The sequence below is a fragment of the Microtus oregoni genome, unplaced genomic scaffold (genome assembly GCF_018167655.1).
Source record: "Microtus oregoni isolate MIOR12 unplaced genomic scaffold, Mior012 000009F_ref0000495, whole genome shotgun sequence".
Taxonomy (NCBI): Eukaryota; Metazoa; Chordata; class Mammalia; order Rodentia; family Cricetidae; genus Microtus; species Microtus oregoni.
The window spans coordinates 18,438,996-18,449,073 of NW_024543068.1; the positions used below are offsets into that span (position 1 = coordinate 18,438,996).

A 10,078-nucleotide genomic window follows, 5' to 3' on the forward strand; every position below is an offset into this window, starting at 1 on the left:
GAGGCTCTTGACTACCCTTGCAAAGAGATGTCTCCACTGCATGGCGAGGTGTGCTTTGGAGCTGAGAAGGGAGCTGGGTTCGAAAACGACATCTCCTTTTAGGTTTCAAAGTGTGCATTCGTTGATGCGTGCCACAAAACGCCCCCAACTGCTAACCCCTCACGATGATCACCAGGGAGCCATCCCAGGCTCTGATGTCTGGAGCGACCTGCCCTGAGCAGAAAGGAGGCAGAAAAGGTCTATCTAGGAAGGGAACCTTGGTAGCGGCTTGCTGAGCACTTGGTGTTAGAGCTACCTCTTGGTTGGCCTGGCAGCTCAGCGCTGGGGGTGGATTAAGCTAATGATGGTCTTCTCTTTCACTCTCAGAGACACCTGGAAGCTGCCAGCCAACCAGCCAAGAATTAGGTGAGCTCTGGGGTGGATGCTCATCCACATCGCTGAGAATGGCACCAAGGTCCGGTCTGCTACCAAGACAAGGTTAAACCGGGACACAGCTTCATAGTGATCCTGATGTCTGTTCCTAGCCACACAATCAAGGCTGTGTTAAGTGAGTATGCCCCAGACATGTACGGGATCACTGGCCCTGTCTGTCTTTCCATTTGGCACCTCATCAGTATGGGCACAGGTCGTGGGGTTCAAGTTCTCAGCCTTCTTCCTGTCTAAGGGCTTGTCACACAGCTACAGGGAGGGAAATGCTGAAGTTTCAGGCCATGTCACTGTTGGAACCATCTTTTAGTGTCTAAAACTGAGCCAGCCCCAGCTGGTACCTGAGAAAGTGTATCTTCCCAAGTCCTTTTCATCAAGGCTCCTGGATGCTTCCATCCAAACAGTGGGAGCTATGCCTTACCTAGAATTCTGAATTCTATCCCCACAACATGAGCAATTAATGCACTGGCTCTGAAGGAGTTGGGTAGAGCATCCAGGGCTCTATTATTAGTATTATTAGATATTAATAAAAGGGAGAGGGAGTCAGCAGGGCAACACTTTCAACAGAGGCTCCTTAGTCCAGACAAGCACACATAGGGCGAAAGGCCTTGGCTGCAGAGTTCATCTGGCCTCTATCCCAGGCTCTGCCTCTGGCTTTTCCTTGATGATACTTTAAAGAATGACAATTGGATGCTTTTCTTAGCCCCCAGAAGCTGGAAGGCCATTATGTCAGAGCAGACAATACAGTGGTGGGATCAGGGACCAGAAAGAAGGAAGTTCCAATAAAGCAGAGCAGGCAGTTGACACCCTGGCTAGCTCAGCACTGAGGTCATCTTCATTGGGCAGACTCTAAAGAGGTCATGGGCTGGTCTCTTGGAGTTGATTCCCTACTGGTGTGTGCAGGGAGTGGGAACAGGGCACCTGGGTTATTTCTCAGCTGTAGGTAGATCTCGACTCTCCTAGATAAGGATCAGAACCTATTTACCAGTCCGCTTATGCATGCAACGTCAGTGTGCTACTAATAGGCCATTTGAGGAGGTGTTCTTGAGTTGATCTGCAGCCAGAAGAGGATGAATGAACCTGGACTTGAGGGGGACTGGGCAGAGGAAGATGTTCATGGAGGTCACTGTGGCGATGTAGTGACCCAGATGTGAGACCCACTCATCACATGGCACAGGTTCCCATAGCAAGCTACACCACTAGTGTGAAGACTGTCACACCTTTGACCCAGTAGTTCCACTTCTGGACTTACTCACGAAGAGATCTTCATGCCGAGCATGGGAACACATGCCTGTAAACCCTCACTTGGAGGGCACACAGGGGGATATCTGGATAGAGGCCAATCTGGATTAGATAGCAAGGACCCTGTCTGGGCAGGAGAAGGAAGAAAAGAAAGAGACCAAGAAAGCTATCTAGATATGGGGGAGCATGTCTTTAATTGGGGGGGCAGAAGGATCAGTAGTTTGAGTCCAGCCTTGAATCAATGAGACTCTGTTTCAAATACACAAAAATGGTGGAAGGAAGGAAGGAAGGAAGGAAGGGAGGGGTAGATGGATCTTTTATTATGAAATAGTCTCAGAGAAGAAAATTTCTTTTGTTACAGGCATAAAAGGTATTTCTGTGGTGCTCTCTGTAATAGGGGAAATGGAAAACAATTATTACCTTTGTTGAATGTCTTAGTCGGGTAAATTATAGTTTCCACTTGGTGGGGTATTATATAGCTATTGCAAGGATGCACACATAGGCTGTAGAACTTGGAAACAATGGTTCAGATCTCCGTGACAATGGGAGGTAGCAGACTTTATGTTACAGTGGCTTATAGTGCACCTGGGGAAGACTGCAAAGGGGAAGAGATACTGGCTCTGTGGCTTCGCTTTCGTTACGAATGTTCTTCCTTTCTGCGGTGCCAGGGTTGGATTCTTTGACAAGAGGTTAATCAGGGTGGCTGCAGAAGGCACCGTTAATAGTGACTTTCTCTCAGAGGTTCTCAGGGGTTCTTTTGGTTACTACGTCATTTCTTTCTATAACATTTAAATTTTAGCTGTGAGCCTGTTGCTTTGGTAATTGGAACAAAAAGAGATGTTTTTACATTTTAGAATTAAAACATCTTAAAAGACTCTATTTCCCAAAGAGAGGAGAGGAGAAAGGCTGAGCTATACCTATTTGCATCATGTTTAAGGCCTTGGGCCTGTTTGGGCCTCGTTATCCAGCTACCTGTCAATCCACCCACCCATCTATCTATTCACTCATCGACCCCAGACGTTACCAGGCACCATCGCCAGGAATCAGAAAGAAAACCAAGCCTCATCCCCACAGTTTTCACTGCGACTGGAGCAAGGCCACAGACAGTAGCAAACTATTCGACAGCGCTACAAAGAAAATAAGATGGGTCGATTTGAACAATAAAAAGTCCAGGGGCTCAGGGAAGGTCTCATCTGAGGGGTGACAGCGACAACAGAGAGACAGCCACATGGATGTCTGAGAGGAGCATCCTAGACAAAGCACAGGGTGCCTCCTAGCCCGTGGCCCCCATTTGCTTCCCAAGCACAGTGATCTCTGGGCCAGGATAGACTCCATTCCCCCGAACCCTACCACCGTCATCCTTCCCATCTGGGATATGCGCAGTGTCTGAATCCTTTCCAAATCTCCTGTGGGATGGCTGTTTCTGACACCCTGGCTGTTGTGGCTCTGGACAGATGGCTCCTCTGGACATCCTGCACACAGGCCACTGCCCTTGGCTGGCATTTCCAGAGTAGGGCTGAGCTGTCTCAGATTTCCATACCAGGGTGGATTGGCAGTTAGGAAAGTCCTAGGTAATGTGTGCACTGGCGAAGGGGCTTTAAACGGCTCATGACTTGTGCAACCCTGAAGGGCGGCTGCTGCCGTAGGCCTGTGAGGGTTAGCTTTGACCTTGGAGTACTCCATGCATGGCTCCTGCCAGAATTTGCTCTGAGAAATAGAGCAGGAGTCTATGCTATGTCTAACACTTAGTTCTGAGCGTGCTGAATGACTCAGTGAGACATACACATGAATCTTCTTGATACTCCAGATGCCGGCCCGGTATCTAGAGACAGCCCCTTGAAAATGTAGTACCTCTGAGGAGCCTGGAGCCAGCCTTTGGAGCTCAGGGTGCTGATTAGGAGGAATGAAGACTCCGGAGCCAGACTTAACGGGGATTTAATTCTTAGTCCAGCCATTTAAAGCTGTAGGACCACGGGCTAATGACTTAGCCTCTTTCTGACTCTTTTCCCCTCCTTTGTAAAATGAGCTTCAGAATTCCGAGTTAAAACATGGTTTTTTTTATTGTTATTTGAGAGGTGAGGGGACTCCCTCATCAAGACCTTCAGTGTCACTGATCCCAGGGGCCTGTGAAGAGAAAGAGGGGTAGAAGTTGGTGGCATCTGAGCTAGCCACTGGCCACAGGAACTGGCTTCCCTTGGCCCATTCTGTCCCTGAAGCGTGTCTGTTTTCCTTCCTCTACCTTGATGACAAGGGAAGCCCATGGCCATTTCAGATCTGGCAGCAGCTCAGCTGTAGAGTGTCCTCGGCCGCCACTGACTCCTCTGACCCTCAGTCCCAATCCTGCTAGGGACAGAACTCAAGGCCTTTGCCCAGAGAGCTCCTAGATGGACTGTGTGGCTCCTCAGAGCATGGAACTGTAGTGATTTGGGTGCCTGGGTGTGAGGAGTAAAGCCCAGGCAGAGAATAGGATGCCATTTGAGCCTAGTAAGATGCTCCTCTGGGCAGAAATCCCCAGAGCCATTGTGTTGCTTCATCTTCGCTTCCTGAAATAAGATCAGAATTTATGGGAAAACCAAAGGTGGCCATTCCGTCTGGCTTTGCCTATCCTGCTCTCTGAAGGCTGATTCACGTGCCTCCCTTGCCCATTCCGTGTAATGCTACCCTGTGTTAGAGCTCAGCAGACTCTGAGACTTCAGGTGGAGCTTCTAGGGACAGGATGCAAGAAGCCAGCTCCCTCTACCACACCACTTAACAAACCACTTGAGTTCTGATCCTTCTCAGGGATCCTATTCTTTCACCAACAGGCATGAGTAGGGTGAACCACCCACACTCTCCAAATACTTTCCCCATGTTTCCAACCCTGGTCACGCTCTCCTCTGTGCCACCCCGATTCCCTTTGGGCTGTCCCTTCTTTATGTCATGGTCCTTAGAAAGGGGGTGCTTATCACCAGGAGAAGGAGGCTGCCCTCCACAGAGCTGCTGCCTCCTGCCGGAGACTTTCTCAGGGCTCTGATTCCAGAGCTGAGCAAGGAGTTTATTGAAAGGGGGCATAAGGGTAAAGGAGGCCAGGTGGAGGGAGGGCAGAACCAGGCGTGGGCCTGGTGGATCCAGTGGAGTGTGGGATGAGAGGATGGGAGGAGCCTGTCCTAGACACAATTTCAGGCACAGCACCTGTGGCTATTGGACATGGGAGTCGAGGGTGATGTTTTGAAATGTTCTCAAGCCAGCATCGTCTACCTTTCATCCGAGCACCTCCCACCACACAGAGCTGAATCCCAACCAAAAAGACTTTCCAATTCTTTTGTCTCCACCCTGTCTTCCACCCCCAGCCAGGTCTCTCATTGCCCGCATTCATTCTGTGTGGACCAGCTGTGTTCTCCTGCCACCAACCCTTGGTCACGGTCTGACCTTGCCTAGGTATGCTTGCCCTCCATCTGCCCAAGTGCGTCTTGCTGCCCAGAAATGGCACCGTGCCTGGGACTCCCTTTGTTCCCTGTTCTGTCCTCCCCCTTTCTTCCCGAGCTGGCTCCCTTTGGTTCTAGGTTCCTCTCTTCTTTAGATATGAGATCTTTCCATCCTTCTCCTGCTGATAAAGTTGTGAGGTCCACCTGGGAAAGCTAGACCTGGTGGTTCCCAGGAGAGAAACCATTCTTGGCCATTCTAGGAAGGAGAGATCAGAGACAAGCAGAGCAGGATTTAAAGTCAATGTGAAGAAGGGGAAGGACTGGGCTGGGGAAGGAGTGTAGTAGCGGGACACGTGCCTAGCATGTACAAGATCCTGGGTTTGATCCCCAGCACTACACACACACACACACACACACACACACACACACACACACACACTGGCTTGTAAGGAGATCCACATAGTCATATCAAGCTACTTTGGGGGAGACCTCAGAATGGGAAACTCCCCATCCCAGAATCCCCTGCCTGGAAAGGATCAGGGGCTTGAATGCAGGGCAAGTGGACAGACCTGAGTTCAAAGGGGCCTGAGTCAGGTTAGAAGGCCCAGTGGTCTCAGAACTGTGTGCCCAGGCCACCCGCCTTAAGCCTGTCAGCCTCTCCTGTGTTTTCCCTGTGACCCAAGTCCGTTCTTTCTTCGTCTGTGGAGGAAATTTACGAAACAGTGGAGCTTTGCAAGGCTGTGCTGGGAAGGTTTGCTCTTTCAGTCTATCCCAGTTTCAAGCCTGACCCTCAGGGTTGCCCTTTCCTCTTAATTCAGCTGTGGGCAGCCACAGGGAAGCAGTGAACTCGCATTTGCTCTCCCAGGCTACATGTGTAGGGCTATTGTTTCATAGGGTTTCCTGGGTCGGTGGCTCAATGTTGTAAGCCTGCCGAGGGGGGAAGGCTGCCAGCAGGCTGGCTAAGGGCAGGAGCATAGTGGAAGGTGACCCCCTAGGAGCAAGAGAAGCTATGCCAGAGAGGACATGATCTTTGCAGAAATATTTGTGTGTTTTAAGATTTTGCTTTTTAAAATTTTATGTATGTGTTTGTCTGCTTGTATGTAAGTATATTGTATAAATGAAGTTACTGCAGAGGTCAGAAGAGGACATTGGACCCCCTGGAACTTGAGTTATAATCAGTCATGAACCACCATGTGGATGCTGGGTACTGAACTCTAGCCCTCTGCAAGAAGAGCAAATGATCTTAACCTGAGACATTTCTCTAGCCCTTATCTGCAGTGTTTAGTAGTAGCTGGATAACCCATCCTCACAATAACTGATCGTCATTTCTATTACCCCTGCTTTACTTAAAAGGAAACTGAGGCTGGATGCAGTGAGGTAGCTTGCCAAGGATCTCACAGGTTTGGGCTATCAGGCAGGACTCTGGCCAAATGGATATAGGGTTCCTGAGCTTGGTCACTACACTGCTCACATCTAAGCTGTGAATTGTATTGAGGATGGCACAGGAGGGAAAACCGACATCAATTTTACATGACTTCAGGTTTCCTTGGATCCATTTATTTGTCAAGTTTAGAATATATGGAAAAATATAATGAAGACTCATATATAATCTCACCCAGAGACAACTTGTGTTGAATGTTTTGCACATATACACAAGAATATACCTTTGTGAAATCCAATGTTAATTACACAGCTTCGTGTCCTGGCATTTTCTCTTCACACTGTGTGAAATGTTCATCAGATGATAACTGGGGCTAGCTGTAGATGAATCATAGCAAAGTGAGGGTTAGCTATTGGGACAGATGAACAAGGTGCATGGGGGTGATGCACAGGTCAGTGGACCGCACTTGAGCCTTGCAGAATGACAGGTTCATGTACGATGGCAGGTAGGGGCGGGGTTAAGGGCGTGCAAAGGCAGCATCCCAGCAAAGACAGTGATGCTGGGATCCAAAGCACAGAGCTGGCTGAGATCCAGAGGCAGAGCTGGGCCCAGGAGGACTTTGCCAGCTATCTCTGAGGGATGCTGATGCTGACGATCCACTAATGGGCTCTTAATGGGGAGAAACATCAGACTGGCATTTTAGAAAGATCACTCTCTCTATACACTTTTGCTATGGATTTGAATTGGAAGTAGGCAAGACAAGGCTGGGAGACTTTTAGAGCTGCCTGTGAGATATGGTTGAACCAGAACAGCAGCAACGAGGAGACAGATTCCCAAGAGATTCAAAAGATGCAAAGTCCAAGGGTTAGTAGCTTTGTCATGTCATTTATTTTGATCAATGAGATGTTTACAGCCATGCCTTAAGCAGGACTTTCTTTAAAAAAAAAGGGGGGGGCTGCCTTTTTATTTTTTTAAATAATTTTAATATTAAAAATACCTTGAATGGGGGGAGGAGATATAGCTCAGCCGATTGCTTGCCTAGGGTACAGGAAGCCACGGATTCTATTCCCATCGCAGCACTGTGCACTGCGCAGTGACACCCGCCTGTAATCCCAGCCCTTGGTAGGGAGAGGCAAGAGGATCAGAAGTTCAAGGTTATCTTTGGCTACACAGTGGATTCAGAAGCCAGACTGGGATACATCAGACCCGGCCAAACACAAAACTCTTCGAGGGACATATAGTAAATTTTCATATGTATACAGTATCATGCCTGAACACAAGGTATAATCAGATCAGAGTAATCGGAGCATCACCTGAAGCATGAGTCATTTTGAGAGCACTCAAACTCGATCCTCCCAACTCGTTATTTTGAGATGCACGATGAATTACAATCAACCATCGCTAACTTAATGTGCTCCGGAGCGTTAGAAGTTCCGCCTTATCTCCCGCTGAACCCCTGGACAAACACCAGGGCTCTCTCCTCCCCTCTTTCTTCCTCTTGGCCAGAGTGAAAAACACTTGTGCGGTTGGCCTGGCTTGTCCTCGGCCTTATGACTTATCACTTCCCAGGAGATAAGTGCTAGTTTACTGGGTCCAGGGGGACGGCGAGAAACTGATGGAGCATACTCACCCCAACTTAACCTCCCCAGCTGAGCTCAGAGCAGAGCCTCGGATGACTCACAGCCTCGTGTCTTAGGCCAGCTGAGATCTGACCCACAGGTGCCTGAGCTACAATAGGAATGACCAGTGATTTAGGATATGGTTTGGGGCTTTTGCTAACGATTGAGAATTACCATCATCTCTGTGCTGAATGCAGTCCTGTATTCACACTGTGGAGTGTCAATGAACCTGACACATAGGTCCGGACATCCACAAACTCGGGGTAACAAGGGGCCTCTCAATTCTAAATGGTTACTTGGTGGAGCCATTAATCAGGAAGGGTCAAAGTAGAGAAACTGGTTTTGGGGAAGATACTGGGTTTGATTTAGGAAAGAGCTTGAAGTGCCCACAGGGCACCAGGAGGAGGTGTCCAGGAAAGAGAAGGAATCCAGTTGGATTACTGAAGGAAGAGGTCTAAGCTGTGTTGACTAAGTGGGTAAGGTCTGGCTTGGAACTAAAAATAATCAATGGAATTTAGCAAAATAATTGGCATCAGATGGGTGGGCTGGTATGGAAATTCAGAGAAGAAAGAAGATTTTTGGCTGGGAGAGGAGAGGTTTGTTCTAAAGATCACCCAGACTCTGGGGCTGTGCTCATAGGGGTGAGAGAAGGCGTACCAAAGAGAATAAACAAGACTCAGACAGGGAGGCTTGAGTGGTTAGAATAAGAGGGAGGAGGTATATTTGGGGTCTTGAATGGCAGACCAAGGATGCTATCACGTTTCCTTAGGAAAACAGGGTAGAGGGGGAGCGTGGCTTACATGTTTCTGAGTGAGGAAGGGACAGGAGGCACACAGGTCTGTGCAGGAGGCTGAGTCTGAAGTGAAGATTGAGAACTGGCTCTTGTCTAAGTTCTTCTGTTTATGACCCTGGGGATGTGGGGCAGATGATGTTCCCTCCCAGGCTCATATACAAAACAGGAGTGAAACATCCGCCGTCCCCTCTCTTCCCATTCTCCTCCTCCTCTCCCCCTCTCCCCACCTATCTATCCTCTCTCAGATCTTTTGCAGCTCAGACTGGACAGGAACTCACTGTGTAGCTAAGGATGACCTTGAACTTCTGACCATCCTGCCTCTACTTCCCCCCCTCCCCCCCGTTTACAAAGGGTTGGAGAATAGGTGCAGGGCCTCTATGTGGTAGGCAAACTGATCTCCCCGCCCCTTCTAACTGTGTCGACAAAGGGTCTTGCTATGTCTCCCAGGCTGGCCTGGAACGTGCAATCTTCCCATCTCAGCTTTCCAAGGGCTAGAATTTCAGGCCCATGCCTCCACACTTGCCTTCATTTGAGTTCTAATTAAGAACAAGTTTTTTAAAAATATGATCAAGGCATAAGGGTGGGTAAGTATTATTGCAATGAGGCCTGCATAGCCAAAAGATGGTGCTGGAATTCTCAATCAGCTAGGCAAACCACAGGTGCCACCTTGGTAACCTCTGTCCTTTGTCCTACCTGGGAGAGAGGATTAATAGATGTGAAGCCGGATGTCCACAGGTAGCTGACACAACTTCTCATTCTTGATAAACTGTGAGTTCTTCCCCACTACCCTCTGCAGAAACAAGATGTGCTCCTTAGACTCTTACAGAAGAAAGGCATGGGGCCATAGCTGGCTGGCAGGACTGTGAAGCAGTCCCTCTCAAGGAGTTCCCTCAGAGAGTTAGAGAACAAGGGCTCGTTCATCAAAAGGTAAACAGACTGGCTTCTGATAATGGGCCTCCTGAGTGGTCCAGACCCTCTAAGACAGGGGGCTAGAAGAAAGTCAGAGGCCTAGGAGCCAGACACGGCTTTAGGGAAGCATGATGGGAGGAAGCTGGCCAGGCCTTGAAGACTGGCAGTGAGGTTTGAGAAAGCGAAAAAGGGCAAGCCAAATCCCATCTACTGTAGCAGTTAAAAATAAAACATGACCACAGTGATATCATAGTTAGGTATCTAGTTTAGGGTGGACATTACAGAGAAAAGAAAAACCAAATGT

General features: G+C 48.8%; 1 protein-coding gene across 7 annotated transcripts in view; it reads left to right on the forward strand.

Moving 5' to 3' along the window:
- Positions 1 to 10,078, forward strand: part of Tmem229b (transmembrane protein 229B) — a 60,184-nt gene that overhangs the window by 36,127 nt on the left and 13,979 nt on the right. For all 7 annotated transcript variants that reach the window (XR_005974851.1, XM_041658704.1, XM_041658700.1 and 4 more), the window contains one exon: positions 367 to 547. The gene's annotated coding sequence lies outside the window, so the exon portion shown is untranslated. The remainder of the gene's footprint in view (positions 1 to 366; positions 548 to 10,078) is intronic.